The sequence below is a fragment of the Danio aesculapii genome, chromosome 2 (genome assembly GCF_903798145.1).
Source record: "Danio aesculapii chromosome 2, fDanAes4.1, whole genome shotgun sequence".
Lineage (NCBI taxonomy): Eukaryota > Metazoa > Chordata > Actinopteri > Cypriniformes > Danionidae > Danio > Danio aesculapii.
In genome coordinates, this window is record NC_079436.1 from 30,444,858 (window position 1) to 30,462,418 (window position 17,561).

Below are 17,561 nucleotides of genomic sequence, written 5' to 3' on the forward strand. Positions count from 1 at the left end.
CAACCCTGATCAAACACACCTGAACCAATTAATTAGGACCTGAACAGCACTTGATAATTACAGGCAGGTGTGTTTGATATGAGTTGCAACTGAAATCTGCAGGAAGGTCGATCTCCAGGAACAGGGTTGATCACCCCTGATGTAGATTGTATCAAAGCAGCTTCACATAGAATATTATAGTAAATTGAAACTGTGTCAGTCCAGTTTTCAGAGTTGAAGTTCAGTTTAGTTCAGTTCAGTGTGGTTTAATTTTCACTGCTGAGAGTCCAAACACTTAAGAGCAGATCCATCGATGCGCAGCTCCACAAGTCCTGAACCATGCGAGCCAGTGGCGACAGTGGCGAGGAACAAACTTTACCAACTGACGAAAGTAGGGTAAAAAAAATCCCGAGAAAAACCAGGCTGAGTTGGGCACGACCATTTCTCATGTGGCCAAACTTCTTGTGCAAATCTGCAGTCTAAGGGCGTACTCACACTATGTAAATTTGACTAGAACCGGGCCAAAGCACGCTTGTCCCCCCTCCCGTCTCCCCCGGCGGCCCGCACTCACATTACATTCGGGCCTGGGTACGCTTACGTCATCGATGATGCACTGTTCAGTAGAGAAGAGCTCTCGCTCAGCACAGTGGAGATTTCTTCAGTTATATTGTTTTAGTCGTTTGGGATGCAGTGACACGCAGTCAAATATTTCGCAGAACAGATCCGCCACTTTTGACGCTCATAAACAATCATAAAGTCCTCATGCTGCAGTAATTAGGAGGTTTGCTGAAAGCGCAGCTGTGGTGCAGTGGGGAATTTGCGTCTTTAATAAACTACGACAGTTTGCGTTCATTGAATGGTAAGAATGAATAATAAATCCATGTGAAACAGTCCCTTAAAAGTCACGTCTCGCTTTCAATTTCGGGCTTAGGTACGTTTTGCACTCACACACAAGCGTACCGTGTCAAAGCCTAAGTGAACCGCGCTCAAGCACACCTCTTGCCTGATTCAGCGCACTCACACTTCTCAAACGATCCGGGAAACGGGCCTGGGTACTGTTCGGATGGCATAGTGTGAGTAGGCCCTAAGCGCCAGAGGCTGGAGAAGGCTGGACGCCGTGGAGAAGCTGCAGGTGGGAGAGGTCACCGGCTGGTCTTCAGGCTTGCCCTTCAGGATCAATGGGAAGACTCGTCTGTCACTGGGGTCTTACAGGAATCAGTCTCATGCTCTCCACTACTCTATGACCACCACAGCAGTTGCTCAGGATACGGCCTGGTCCAGGATTTTAGAAACCTCGGGAGTAATAAAAACAGACAAACAAATTATAATGTCTTTTGGGAAGTGTTCCCGGCTCCGGTTACCCTAAATAATGCAGACTAACAATCCTTCAGAGGATTTGGATTTCAAAAGCATTTGTGTTTTATGTGTATGCTAATGCAAAGAGAAGTGTCTTTAATCTAGTTTTAAGCTGACTACATACTATATAACTGCAGATTAACTATGTTTATACCATAAATTTAACTGCTATTACTAAAAGCTATTAGTTACTATTAATTAAAGTTATTAGTAATTATTATAGTATTGTAACTAATAACCTTAACATTTCCGAGTTTGTTTGTAATGCAATAATGTGCACCTTTTGTAAAGCTGCTTTGAAACAATAATTATTGTGAATATATACAAACAAGCTGGAATTGAATCGATTTACATAGTTATGGTTTGCCATTTTTATTTTGTACTTGTGTATGTGTGTGTATCTTGTATGCCTTACGATGTGGGGACCAAATGTACCTACATATTGTCAGGTCCTGTTCCACATGTGTTTGTTTTCACCATGTGACCTTCCCCATGTGCTCTTTGTTCTGTTTCCTGCCATTCCATCATGTTCATTATCTCCACCTGTGTCTCACCCCTGTATGCAATCAGTTTAATCATCCCCAGTGTATTTATAGTCCCTGTGTTTAGTTATTCATGGTCCGGTATTCTCAGTTGCGTCTTGTCGCCACCCTTGTCGTTCATGTATTATAGATGTCCTTCCAAGTGAGTGTTTGTAAATAAATCTACGTGTTTTGATAAAACCTGCGATCCTTTTGCCTTCCTGAGTGAGTCAAGGCATTACATATGTATGGCAATACCAGTAAATTTATCTTCTGGGGAATTTTTTTTTTTTTGTCCCCATGAAGATAATGCCTTATAAATCACACAGAATTAAGTATTTTGAAAGCACAATTTAATAAAAATACAGTTTTGAAAGTACAGTATGAAAATTGTGTCTAACTGATTTGTTTTATTCCTATTTAATTTCATTACTTTTTTTTTTGTTGCTGTTGTTAATTTTTGTTTTTGAATGTTTTATTTTATACATCCAGCAAGGTCCAAAAATTGACTTTTACTAGTTTTCAAGCAGGTTGCTATTTATTACTGGGTGATATCGTAAAATGCAGAACTACAGAGAATAGGGCTTGAACGTAAATTTGTCCTCCAGTATTGCACCATCAGCACTAATGGTTGTTAAAAGTGCTCAATCTTCAGGCCTGCGCGAGCATGACACGGACTTTGATCAAGCTTAGACACCATCGGCTGAGCCATCTGTGAATGCTCTTTATTTGGAGCGGCTCTTTCCGATGTTCTTGTGGACTGGAACGGAAAGCCTGAAGTTTGTGTTCCTTTTAGTCTCATGTACATGATGAACCCATTGTAGCAAAGACTTCGATGGTGAACATGGACTGGAAACAGAGTGGGAACAATTCAGAGCTGTTTTCATCCCTAGTGTGTAGTCAATATATAGAAACACATTAATTAAAGACGTGAAAGTGAACTTTTAAATGGGATATTTCACTCAAAAAAAAGTGCTGTTGATTTAGTCACCCTCAAGCCATCTAAGAGATAAGTGGGAAATACCTTTTCTCCAGTAAAGTCAATGGCACTTTGAAAGTCAAAAATATATACAGGCAAGACTAAATTAATACCCATCTTATGAATAGATGAACCCATCTTAATAGATCTTATGAAGCAGAATGATCCGCCTGTGCAAGAATTTATCTTTCATCTTTTGTAAGCTGTTTGGACAGAACTGTGTGCAGGTACAAGGTGTCTCCACAGTCATATTGGGGGGATAGAAACACAATATGTCTTTTTTTTATTTCCTGACATTAAAATAGGATCCAAATCCCTCCCATTTTTAAGCCCCACCGTAACGTGACGGAGTGCGGTTTCCCTGTCCACAGAATTGATTGACAGACACGTATTAACATGTTTCCGTAGTAAGGCGTATAATTATATCAAGACAGTACATGTGCAAAACAACTGGGACTAAAAGATCTGTTGAGCTGTGATCATCTGCACCTTAAGAATGAGTTTTACAAGGTTCAAATGTTTTGAAAACAGTGCGTTTCTGTCATAAATACAGTAAAATCGTTGTAATTCATCACCACAGTTGCAGTGTCAGTACAATTGTAAAATAAGACACTTCAATAAAGTTTGTGGACTTAAATCAGGTTTATTTTGTATATAAACATAATGGATGTCCATACAGCACTGGAGATTAATATATATCCTGTATATCCAGTGCAAATCAAAAACTGTTTGTGTGTGTGTGTGTGTGTGTGTGTGTGTGTGTGTGTGTGTGTGTGTGTGTGTGTGTGTGTGTGTGTGTGTGTGTGTGTGTGTGTGTGTGTGAACTCACACAACAAATAACAGTTGGGGAAGTTCTTAGTAAGAAAGATTGTGATCTTGGAGTGGGCCCACTACCATGCTTGAGAGGTCTGACACCACAAATAAACCCTATAAGGATGTGAGAAATATAGTCCAGTGCAAAAATATGTATATACGGTGTCCAAAAATGTATGTATAAAAATACAAAGTATCAAATCAACAAATAAAATATAAAGACGAATATTTACAACACAAAACAAACAAAGAAAAAAATGAAAACATAACCACTGTATACTCTATCCACTTACTAAGAAGGAATTGCTCACAGCTCTGCTACAGCAGGCTCGCTCGCCAGGTAAAGTGACCCAGAGCTGGAGTCTGGCGTCTCTCTTTATGCACCAGATTCCACCCATCAATTGGCGCAAGCCATACTCAGGTAATTTCATAAACATTCTCTTCTTTAAACCTTCACCTTATCGACATCTCTTTAACATCAAACATTTACGTCTGCTTAACAGAAAATAAAATACATATAACATGAAACACATTCAACCATCAACCCATCTCTTCCTGTAAAACAGGACAGACAACAATGCTGGTTATAACCACATAACAAGCTTGGACTTTCAGTGTGCGGACCGCCATGGCACGGGCACAATAAGCGCACGCCATCCCTTCACTTGCCTTGGCTGGTCACGCGCTGAAGTCCAAACCCTCCTAGACAAACAAACAAACAGACAGACAAACAAACAAAGACACGAAGACAATGGGTGTGTGTAAATGTATGCTTCGTGTGAGACTGGAGGGGAGATGACGGAATGCTGGTGAAATAACAGCTGACGGAGGGGAACGAATGGAGGTAAGTGGTTTGTATGTGTATATATATATGTGTGTGTGTGCGTGTGTGTGTGTGTGTGTGTGTGTGTGTGTGTGTGTGTGTGTGTGTGTGTGTGTGTGTGTGTGTGTGTGTGTGTGTGTAGTGCGAGTACCGGTGGGGCCGTCTGAGATGGAGGGGAGAAGTTCTTGTCTGTCACTGTGCTATTTATCTATGTGAAGGCCACTGACACGCACATATGAATAGTGGGTGGGAAGAACTAGCTCGTTTGCATTAAAGTCACAGGTAACAAAAACAGCTATACTGTCCAAACAGCTCAAATGTTTTAGAGATTTAAAAATGTATTATGAATAATCTGATGGGTGTTTTGAGCTGAAACTTTACAGACACATTCTGGAGACACAAAAGACTTATATTAAATCTTGAAAAAGGGGTAAAATATGTGCCTTTTAAAAGTACAGTATGTAATTTTCACCACTAGAGGGCACATATTCACAACAAACAAAGACATAGTCTGATGATGCTGTGATTGCATGTGGAATCGTGGGAGTTCATTACATCCTATGGGGACTCCCTATGGAAAATCATGTTCATTAATGAGCCAAAATAAAAACTTACAATCATGGTAGTATGAAGGAGAAAAAAGCTGAAAGCCTTCGACATGAAACTGGACTGCTGAAGCAATTGATTTATCATACTAAATACATTTTAAGGTTGCTATAATGTTCCTCTGTGCAGTCTAATGAAACACACAACAAATGAATATGAAGTCATTAGCATGACCACAAGATACGATTATTATAGGACACTATTATTGTGATTATTAAACAGATTTTATAAGCAATTATATTAAAAATGCTTATTTCTCTGGATTTAAACATTCTTTGAATCATTTGGGATAATGCAAGTACATACTGTAAGTCTGCAAAATTTATAACACTGTTCTAGTGTTTTTTGAATATTTACATCACATATTTAATCCACAGCCTCAGCAAATCTGAGTGTCACGTATGATGTATATAGAACACTGAGAATGTGTGAACTATCACTGATAATGCTGTTTGCCCATGAAACAATATGATGTTTTACAATAATCTTAAAAAGGATGCTTACATGACACGAGTAGCCATCTTCACTTTTGTTGTCTTGCAACTTTCATTGTTCTGATAATTTGTTAAGATGTGTGGTCAGAGCGGTAATAATGTGATTAGGATATTTATACACCTGTATATTGTGATTAAAATCAGCGTATGCAGGGGGTGAATGCTTGGTTTGAACATTGGAGGGTTGAAGTATTCTCAATTATGATCAAATGACTACAGCATTTCATTCAAACAACAAATTCTAATTCAGCTTCTACAAATCTAATTGGACATTTTTTTTTCATGCCACTAGAATGTACTCTACTCCTTGTGGAAGTCCTTAAAGGAACACTCCACTTTTTTTTGGAAATAGGCTCATTTTACAAGAGTAAAATCTAGAAAAATATTTCCACCAGGCGCAATGATATTATGTGGCGCTGTTACCTAGTTATCAAGCTGGAGACTATTGTAGCCATGTTACAATTGCAAAGGTCCTTGATTATTATGCGGAGATAGCAAAAATAGCAACTTTTTATTTTTGTCAGCCCTAGTACACTACAAAAGAGTAAACCTTTAAATAGGAAAAATATCCAAACTTTTTTTTTTTTAATGTTTTGAGCAATATGCTAATGGTCTAATCCAATTCGATGATTTATGCTAAGCTAAAGCTCCGTTACTGTCAAATGATAATAAATATGACCCATATGACTTGTTTGCAAGTATCGCGAGGCGCCGCATTGGACAGGTTGTGTCGCGAGAGGTTGCTATTGAGACGCGTCTCCCGCTTTCGGTTCGAGTGCGCGCGCTTATGTTGGAATAATGGCTGAAGTCGAGGAACACGTGCGAGATTATACTGAGGAAACCTGCTGTTCAGAAAAGGACGGTCTGTGCAGTGAGTTTATCGGACCAGGTTACCCGCTGCCTCAAGTTCAGTCTGTTTTTACTCCAAGATGTCAACAAGAATAGTTTGAAAATACGATGCACGCTGTACACAGAACTGACTGCTACAGCTCCAGCCTGAAAAAACACATAGTGGTAAGTTTTTTGAACCATATCAATGGTTACTATGGAATAACTAAAGACATTGCTGTTTAATGGAATAACTGATTAGCCCTGCACATATTAGTCATTCACACTGTTAACCATTAAAAATATAACATTTAAACCTTTTTTAACATTTATTATTATATATATATATATATATATATATATATATATATATATAGTTGAAAACAGAATTATTAAACCTAATTTTCTTTTTTAAATATTTCCCAAATGATGTTTAACTGAGCAAGGACATTTTCACAGTGTGTCTGATAATATTTTTTCTTCTGGAGAAAGTCTTATTTGTTTTATTTCAGATAGAATAAAAGCAGTTTTACATATTTTTTAAAATTCAAAATTATTAGCCTCTTTTAGCAAAATATTTTTTGATAGTCTACAGAACAAACCATCATTTTATTATATATAATAATAACATCATTATATAATAACTTGCCTAATTGCCCTAACCTGCCTAGTTAAACTAATTAAACTAGTTAAGCCTTTAACTGTCACTTTAAGCTTTATAGAAGTGTCTTACACACACACACACACACACACACACACATACATTTCATATATATATATATATATATATATATATATATATATATATATATATATAATAGAACATTATATTATAATAGAACATTATAATAGAACATTTTTTATATATATATAAAAAATGAAAAGTAACTAGTAACTATTTACTTGAGTAATTTTTTCATCAGATTTTCATCTTACTCGAGTAACTTTTAAGATGCAGCAATTCTGCATCCAGACCCCTCTCGCTTGTTTTGCTAAATTGCTATGCTAGCTAAAATATAGTTAGCTTGATTAAATGTGATACAGCTAGATAATCTTATATATTGCTTAATATGAGCATACCCATCTCTCAGTTCTTACTATATTGTTTTAAATGTCCTTTCTTGACCAACACATCAAAACACGTCTGCGTGTCATTCTCAGCAGCGTAAAGTGTGAAGAAAAAGCTGGATGTTAACAGTTTGTGTTATGGTTGGTGTGATTGCAGTGTTCTATTATAGTGTTTACACGAGGTAAAGTTGAATTAAACTCATTAATTAACATATAATCCAAAGACAAATAGAATATATTGACGTAAACGTTTTCTATTATTGCATTTTGTAGTTATTCTGCAAAATACACACCACATGTCTTTAATAGACTACATTCTGAATCAGGTTTATGAATGTATGACAGCACTATGAGGATCTCCAGTAAATCTGTTGTTCTTCTTGAAAACAGTGTTGAAGCTGTGAGAGAAAGTGTTGATAGCCTGTCTGTATTCTCAGTAGCTTGCTGTGATTGGCCCTTGATGTTGCTTCTTATTATTTTGCTCGGCTAACAACAGCATGCAGAATAGGCAAGGGCCAAGTCTCCCATTTCCTTGCAGGCAAAATCCTTGAGTCGTCATTGTAACACTTAATTTATATTTGTGAGGGCACAAATAATCCATTTCATGGCTGGCAGGTCTGAAGTTTGGCATGAAATCACGCACACTCTGAGCTGTTGCGCCCTGGTGAATATATATAAAAATGAAACTTTGGTCTCCATGGAAACTGTCTCTAAACAAACTGATGCCTTCACACAGTATACACTCCTTTCATTCTTCAAGGGCACTGAAGAATAGAAAGAACAATCCCACCATCTCTCACTCCGTCTATGTTCTTCAAATGCAAAAAAGTAAAGCACATGTCCATAAACTGTCCTTCTTTTTTCTCCTGGGTTGTTTTCAGAGTGTTTCTTACTCTACTCTTGACACATGTTTGATAACTGATCAACTTCTAAGTTAAATAAATTCAATTACAAAACAATTTCGGAATCCCTCCAGTTATTGGTGTTAATCTGGCACCTGGTGGTAATTTCTTTAAATATCTGACAAACCCTGTTTAACTAGCAGCCAAACCTTTTCAGTTTTCACTAATTTTACAAAACGGTGAGTTTTTCTATAGCACAGGTGTCAAACTCAGTGCCTGGAGGTCCACAGCTCAATTTAGTTCCAACTCTAATTAAACACATTTGATCAAACTACACTACCTGACAAAAGTCTTCTCGCCGATCCAAATTGTAACAACCAATAACTTGACTTCTAGTTGATCATTTGAAGAAGTGGCAGAAAGGTATATTGAATCATCTGTTGAACTGCACTCCAATCATCACAAATACTGCAGAAGACCAATACTGGAACCCGCATGGACCCAAGATTCTCACAAAAATCTGTGCAAAGTGCAATCAAGCAAAGTGCAAAAACAACCAGTCTATACTAATGCACTGCAAGTTAAGTTAACATGCATGTACAACGAAGCTAATAGCCCCACATTTCAATCATAATTAACAAGTAAAGCATTAGTAATAAAACATTGAAAGAATGAACACATTAGCAAAACCACAAATAAGCCAAACGCATGGATCCAATATACCAACATTATCTCATTCCAGTTCGCACCTTTTTGATTTTTATTGGCTAATTGGTTTGAATTATCTCATTAGTATATTTTAGTATGATTTGCTCATCTCCCAATGACGGTTGAGTTTTCATTTTAATGACTGAACTCTATGAATTCATATGAATTAGCCAATAAACTGGCAAAATGTCAAATACTTACATTTCCTCATGAATGAATATAGCGAGACACTTGCAATTTTATTTCTCGCGAAAGATTTTAAAAATGAATATTAGCTTTTAATGTACTCACCCTTGTGCCATCCACTATGATGACGACTTTTATTTTTTGTGGACAAAATATAAAAAACAACATTAAAATGTTTTAGATGAAACTGTGTCTTTTGTGCTTCATAAAATGCAATTCAGTATAGCTACCAAAGATTTAAAGAAGAATAAAAAAATGAAATTAATTCATGAAATTAATACCTTGTGATAGACCGAAGCCCTTTGAATTAAAGCAACTGATTTGTACAAGAAACTGAATTAGACTGCTTGTGCTTCTTGTGGACGTTGCAACCTACACTGACAGAGAAAATCTGTTTATTAAGTTTCTGTATTTTGTGATTATGAATTGCATTAGGGGACCTTGATCTCTGCTCTTTGGACTTTTGGTATTGAAAATTCAACTCTACAGTTTACAAAGTGACTTCTGTTGATATTTTAGTACTGTAGTTTGAACTTATATAATGTATAAGAAATAATATAAAGAGAAATAAGTCTGTAAAATAACAGAAAATGAACTGGAAAGTTTTTTTGTAGCGTAATACACAACACCAACCCAAACAATATTTCACTTTAAACTATTAAAAATGTTAATAAAAGTCATTTTTTCAAACTTTTTAAGGTTAAACGTTGAAAGAAAGGTCAAGGTCCCATAATGCAATTCAAAAGTATAAATAAATGGAAGAAAAAAATAAAAACATACAAAAATCTTCAAATTACAGATATTTTTCCAGTGTATATATATCCAAATAAACATTAAATTTGAAGACTGACTTCTCAGATTCCCAGGTGTTTATATAACAGAATATCTGTCTTCAACAGTAACCTTATTCTCCAGATTGTCAGGGACGGCAGGGCCGTTTACTAAGTCCTTAGATTAAAGGTTATAAAGGTCATTTATCTGTGCGTGTTCTTAGAAAACTGCAAATACATAATTGAGCTCTCTTTTGCAAGTTCTTGTATGTAAATTACTATTCATTGCAATTAATAGCTGTAATTGTATGCATCACATGCTTTCTGAAGCGAAGGCCATGGTTCGCATGGATCACCAAGCAAAAGTAATCATTTTATGCCCTGTTCCAAACCTATATTGTAATTGCATTTGATGCAGGTTAGATTTTCGCTTCTTCAGTATTATAAAACATATCATAAAGCCAGTCCTACATAGATCATAGCTGCAGGGAAAGATTATGATACTTTACATATTTCTCAGTTCATCACAAACATAGCCTTATGACATCAGTAGAAATGGAATATACCACAAAATATAGGCCTTATTCTTCATGTATGAGTGGGTGCAGCCATTGGAATCTTTTTGGCTCAAGACTTCTGCTCTCATTCACTTCCATAGATTTTTTTTAGATGTTAAAAACATTATAGATGTTTTCTTATTACATTATGCTACCTTTTATGTATAGTTATCAACACACTTGCTTAAAGAGCAAGTACTTTGGTTATTTATTATTCCTGTAGTCTTTTCTTGCATAGGCAACTGATTCGGAAGTTCTAAATAAATAGCAAAAATGAGCACACTTTCGCATTGCAGAATAAGGTTAAATGTTTATATATATATATATATATATATATATATATATATATATATATATATATATATATATTTATATATATATATATATATATATATATAAACCCCTCTGTGGCTGCATAATATGTGCTCTTTCCTTAAAAGAGAAGATCACAGTGAAATTTGTTTTTAGTGAAAGCTAGATAATGTCATGTTTCTGTCAGAAATACATAGTGTAGCAGTATTGAGCTGTGGGAAATTAAATTGAAATTGAAAAATAGGCTATGCAAAAGTTTGGGCACCCTCTCCTTTGTGTGGATTTTAAAACCTGTAGTCAGTTAATGCTGATTGATTACAACACAAAATTGATCTAAGTGACTTAGTAAACCTTAACAATTCTAACACAGGTGAAATCAATCATGAAAAGGGATATTTAAGATGATCGCTAGTTGTGCTTCTCCTTATTGTGAACCTGAAACTAGCAACATGGGAACCTCAAAAGAACTTATGACCTAAAAACTAGGAGGAAGCTGCGGTCACACTAGAGTTTGAGTTTGCGAATTTCTATAGTACAGCGCTGCAAAAAGGGGCGGGATTAAACAAGATAATTAGACATTTAAATAAGCAAGCGATTGGTCCATATTTTAAATTTCTGCCCAGAGAGGTCATGTTTTGATCCTCGATTGGTCTCATACAGTCAAGTTATGCGATTTCATAGGTCAGAGTTCACCAAGCTTGAACTTTGCAAATCAGCGAATTACGAGACTTGTCGCACGAGCGGACTGTTTCCAGTCTGACGCATTCGCGGATGTATAAATGGAAGAGAAGAAAAGCCCAGTGTGACCAGAGCTTAATTCACTAACATGAATTAGGAGAAGGATGCAAAAAGCTATCACAGAGGTTTAAAGTCATCTCCACAGCAAAGGTGAAGAATGGTTAAAATGGTCACAAAAAAACCACAGACCACCTCTAAAGAGCTCCAGGAACATCTCGCTGCTGATTAAGTTACTGTACATTGCTCCACAGTTCAGCGTACTCTTCACAAAGAACAGCTCAATGGGAAGTGATGCAAAAGAAGACTTTTCTGCATTCTGCCAATGAGAAGAGTTGTTTGTGGTATGCACAAGCTCGACTGGACAAGCCTGAATCATTTTGGGAAAATATACTGCGGACAGATGCCATAACCATATGCACTTTGCATGGCGGACAAAGTACCTGGAGAAGAACCGGCTCCCTCTTGTAAAATATGGATGAGTGTCCATCATGTTGTGCTGATGTGTGGCAAGCACAGGTACTGAAAACCTTGTCAGAAATTAAGGTTGCATGGATTCCAAACAGGATCAGCAGATTCTTAAGGACAATATTCAGGAATCAGTCAAGAGGCTGAAGTTATGGCAGTTGTTGGATGTTTCAGCAGAACAATGACCCAAAGCACAGTTCCAGATCTACCAAGGAATTCATGCTCAGACACGATACAATGATTTGGTACAATGAGTGGCCATCCCAGTTCCCAGACTTGAACATCTTCAAAAATCTGTGGATTGATATGAAAAGGGCTGTTCATGATTGACACCCATCAAACCTAATTGAACTGGAGAAATTGTGCAAATTTTTGCACCTATCTGTTTTTGTTAAGATTTAAATTGCATTGCATCTGTCAATTAAATGAACTGAAATGTTGTTTTTCCCTAGGGTATAAAATATATCCAAATTAAATTTCTGATATGAAAGACCAGCAGGCTATGGCTTGCAATTATGAAAATTATCAGGGGTGGCCAAACTTGCACAAAACTGTATATATATTAGTGTCTTTGTATTTGAAGCTAACTGTTTGTTTGCTTTTTTTATATTTGATTTTGTTTACTTTTTATTTTTGTGCTTTTATTTTGTTTTAACATTCATATTTTGCATATTTTGCAACAAAACACCCTGTACAATCAAGGTTGTAATTTTTCCCTATAGCGACCCTTGCTGCCAAAAAAAATAAACGAATAAATTAAATTAAAATAAAATTGCAACAGAAATAAAAAATAATATAATAAAGTGAAATGGAATAAAATAAAAAATAAATAAACTTTACAGTTATGTATACATTTGTGATTTGATATCTATTTTTTCTGCCTTTTGCTGTCTACACTCTGCCTCGGGTCCTATGCTGTTTCAGCCTTGTTGCAAACTCAGCACTATGGGAGGCAGGGCATTCTTTTACCGTGCACCAATACCTTGGATTGCTCTTCCCACAAACATTAGGAATGCTGTTTCTCTGGACTGTTTAAAGAAGCTACTTAAAACTCATCTTTTTAGATGAGACTGTTCTAACTTTGTGATATCTCTTTTTTTCTTTGCGTTTTACTGTATTTTTTATTGTTTTACTGTGCTTTATTGTTTTTTAATGTCTTGTAAGCGCTTTGGGTCTTAGAAAAGCATGTTCTAAATAAAATGTATTATTATTTACAATTAGACTGCATTTTTACAAAAATTTGTGACAATGTTTGTGTTTCGTTTTATTGTTGATAAATTACATATTGTTTTCTCTGTGCTTTTTATTATTATATTACTATTCAAGTCACAATGTTGAAATCAATTAAATTATATCATTAAAATGTTGAAAGAAAATGCAACACAAGTTTTTATAAAGGCATGACACCAAGTTAATTACAGAATGATCACTGTTACGTGAACTAACCCGTTATATAGTCTTATTTCAGGAGTTTATAGCTGCAGAATTAGTGTGTCTGTAATTAATGTAGACAGAGCACAGCTACAAAAATAGCATGCAGAATATGACACTAATATGCAGAACAGACTCAATCAACTGTGTTTAATACATACTGGATGTCTGTCTCCAGAATAAAAGAAAAAAACAGCATTAAAGAAAGACAAACAACAGATTAAAACCACTTTTCCCTGCACACAGCTGTGTCCTTCAGTGAAATTTTGTGATGTCTGATGGAGCTGTAATTATCTACCCCTATAAGCCCTTTTACCCGAGGTTGAAGTGCTGGGGGGAAGCGCACTACACAAACACCTACCTATGTCTCTTAGCAACATGTGCAGCTACATTTGTCTGTAAAAACCAAGAATCTGCTCGCACAATGTCATGCTGATGAACTAGATGTTTATTGTGTCCATTACTGGTATGACAAGACTATGTTTAGATGAGTAAAATCAATATCGAGTAAATAGTAACATTACAGGGTGCCATTAGAGCTCTTGCTGTGGTCTACACTCACTCGTCTATTTTGTTTTCAGAAGTTGTTGGAAGGGGGGATAAAAACACGTACATCAATGTTTTCATTAAGGACACCATTTGGGTTTTGCTGAGCATACCTTTTCTTTGCTTCATTCCATTTTTGTTTCTAAAAATTGCCATCTTGAGACGGGACAGATATTTAATAGCAAAAGAATAGTAAAGTGGAATTGCAAAATAAGCTGGCATCCACATCTGAAGCTTTCAGCATTACTTTTGGAGAAAATATAACAGTAGGCTACTACCTAACAGATAAACAGACCACTTATTAAAGGGTCATGATGACATGGATTGTTCTTGTTCTTCGTCTTCTTCCTCTTATTATTATTATTATTATTATTATTATTATTATTATTATTATTATTATTTTAATATATTCATAAAAGTTCACTTTTTTCAATTGCATGTGTAAAACCCAAAATATACAGTTAGGTCCATAAATATTTGGACATCAACACCATTCTAACAGTTTTGACTCTATACACCAGCACTATGGATTTGAAATTAACTGAACAGGATGTGCTTTAACTGCAGACTGTCAGCTTTAATTCGAGGGTATTTACATGGAACAGCTTAGAAGCCAATTGTCCAATTACTTTTGGACCCTTAACAAGTGGGAGGCACATATGCAAACTGTTGTAATTCCTACAGCATTCACCTGATTTGGAAGTAAATACACTCAAATTAAAGCTGACAGTCTGCAGTCAAAACACATCTTGTTCGTTTCATTGCAAATTGATTGTGTTGATGTTAAGAACCAAAAATGTTAGAATTGTGTAAATTTCCCAATATTTATGGACCTAACTGTACTTCACTTTTATCATGTATGCGAAGCTTGGGATATGCAACGAGATTAATATGAACAACCATAAAAAAACACTTTGCAAGCTCCTGACATTTTGTACAAGAAAATGTATTCTCCTGAACTGGATAACGGACAAAACTCCTACAAAGACTTTATGGCACAGGGTAATACTTGAATATGTACCACTGGACTACTTATGTTTTATATGGCAAAGATGGTTTATTTCATGAGAAGTGGGATCCGTTTTTGTTGCATATAGGTTTAAACAACAACATACTCATCAGAGGGTTGATTTAATGAGGTCAGATCTTGTGAAGATTTGTGGTGCATGAATATGCAATAAGCAACATAGGCTCACTCTGAAAACATAGCCCTATATGCGTTTCTGGAGATCACAAATTATGTAGCCAGAAGTATGTATGGCTGCATTTCATTTTTAAAACAAACACTACAAGGCGGTATGACATTGTTTCTTTTCGTGCTTACCAGCTGACCGCTTACCTCCGTATGGACTGTTTTCCTGCTGATACCAGTTTGTCCAGTCAGCTTGCCATGAACGTCGGTGGACTTGAGATGTAGAGAGGAGTTGACCACGACAACGGGGTTCAAGTCTGGTGAGGAACAGTTCCAGAAAGCAGGTAAGACAAAAACAGAATCCAAAAAATAAAATAAACAAGTAAATAACAGCGTAAGAATATGGTAAAATCTGAAAACGTGGTAAAAATTAAGCTAGGGCTTTTTCTGGATTGCTTTTTAAAATTGTCAGTTGGGTTTAGGGAAGTAGGTGAGTGGGTCAATCTGTGCTTTTGAAAACATTATTGGTTGGGTTTAGGAAAGGAGGAGGATAGGTCAGTCCATCAGTCAGTCAGGCAGTCAGTCAGTCGACAGCGACTTCTGGTGAATTTACATGAGAACAACAGGCACGAATGGCACTAGCAAGAGAAATTTGAGATCACAAAAAGCACACACAGCAGCCTCTGGTAGATTCATGAAAACAAAAACCGCAAAAAAAAACGTAGCTCCTGGGACGTATTTAGCACTCTCCAGAAATGTATATAGGGGTACATTTCAGAATGAGCCTGGGTTGGCAATATTTAAAATTTTATTGACCCCCCTCCTCCTTTTTTTTAAAAAACATTTATTTAATTTATCTACTATTATTATTACAGCCCCCCCCCCACCCCCGTTTTTTTCTGTTCATTTCTTTGTTGTTGTATCTGTATTGCCTGAAAATTTAATAAATACATTAAAAAACAAGTATGAGAATGTGCAGTGCATAATTTCACGCATACAGCTTCCAAAAAAGAATACTTTGGGCTTAACAGTTTTGACAACTTTATCCATATAAAACTGTCATTGTCAGACATTATTACATTGTTCATGTACAGTTCTCCAGTCAAATCAAATCCAGTACAGGGACAATTTTTCTTTTAGAAAATGTTACTTTGAGGTTCTCCACTAAACAGATTCATTTACAAAAAAAAAAAACATTAATCCTCCCATCTGATCTGGAACAGCAGATTTAAGTTCTTTAATCTCTCTTGCTTATTTTCATGAGCATGTCATGTATTTTTTATGGCAATCATTATCTTCCGTAGTCTTTCGTAACCCATATAGATTTATAAATACATCTCCAGCTCATTAGATGAGAAGATTCCCTGTTGCACCACAATTGAGAGTTATTAAGGGTCACATTTAGAAAACACCATTATTTCTGCCAATACAGGCTGATGCAGGTGAGCACCACAAATGGAGATCTGAGGTCATCTCAGACCTTGGAGAAACACGGCTATTGTGCATTCTTAGTCTGGACGCTAGGTCATTCTCCTTTGACTGGGTCATGTTTTACCTTGTCTTTCTCAATGGCATATCTAGAGACAAATTGGAGCTTGTCTTGAGACTTAGTCACTCCTCTGTGCTTAATAATTATTAGTAAAGCAACATTCATTCTCGATGTGCATTTGTGTCCTCTCATAAGTCTTGACTTTGTGAGTCGTTTTGACCAACCTTCATGGTTAATGAGATAGTTATTTCATCATTTAATCACCCCTGACTTATTTCCAACCCAGGCTTATTCTGAAAACGTATACCTCTATAAACATTTCTTGAGAGTGGCACAAAAAAGGAGCTACGTTTTTTTTTTGCAGCTTTTGTTTTCGCAAATCCACAAGAGGCCACTGTGAATGCTTTTTCAGCCCTCCTTCCTGTCTAAACCCAATCAAAAGTGTTTTCAAATCACCAATTAACCCGCCCATCCACTTCCCTAAACCCAACCGATAGTTTTAAAAAGCAATCCATAACAAGATAAGCCCTCTGATTTTTGCCACATTTTCAGATTTTACCAAGTTCTCACCTGTTATTTACTTGTTTATATTATTTTTTTGTTTTCTGTTTTTGTCTTACCTGCTTTTTGGTGGAACCGTTCTTCGCCAGACTCAACTCCATCATCATGGTCAACTCCTCTCCGTGTCTCAAGTCTGCCGATGTACACAGTGAGCTAACTGGACAAACTGGTAACATCTAGAAAGCCGTCCATCCTTTCCCTTTAATGGAAGTGGTAAATACACAAAATAAACAAATCTATTTGTATTTTGTCATGCCAGGGTATTTGTATTTAAGTATTTGGCTGAAATAATTCAGAGAGTCAAACTGGTGATGTCCTTGTTGTCAACACTATAAAAGCACCATTCATGAATTGTAA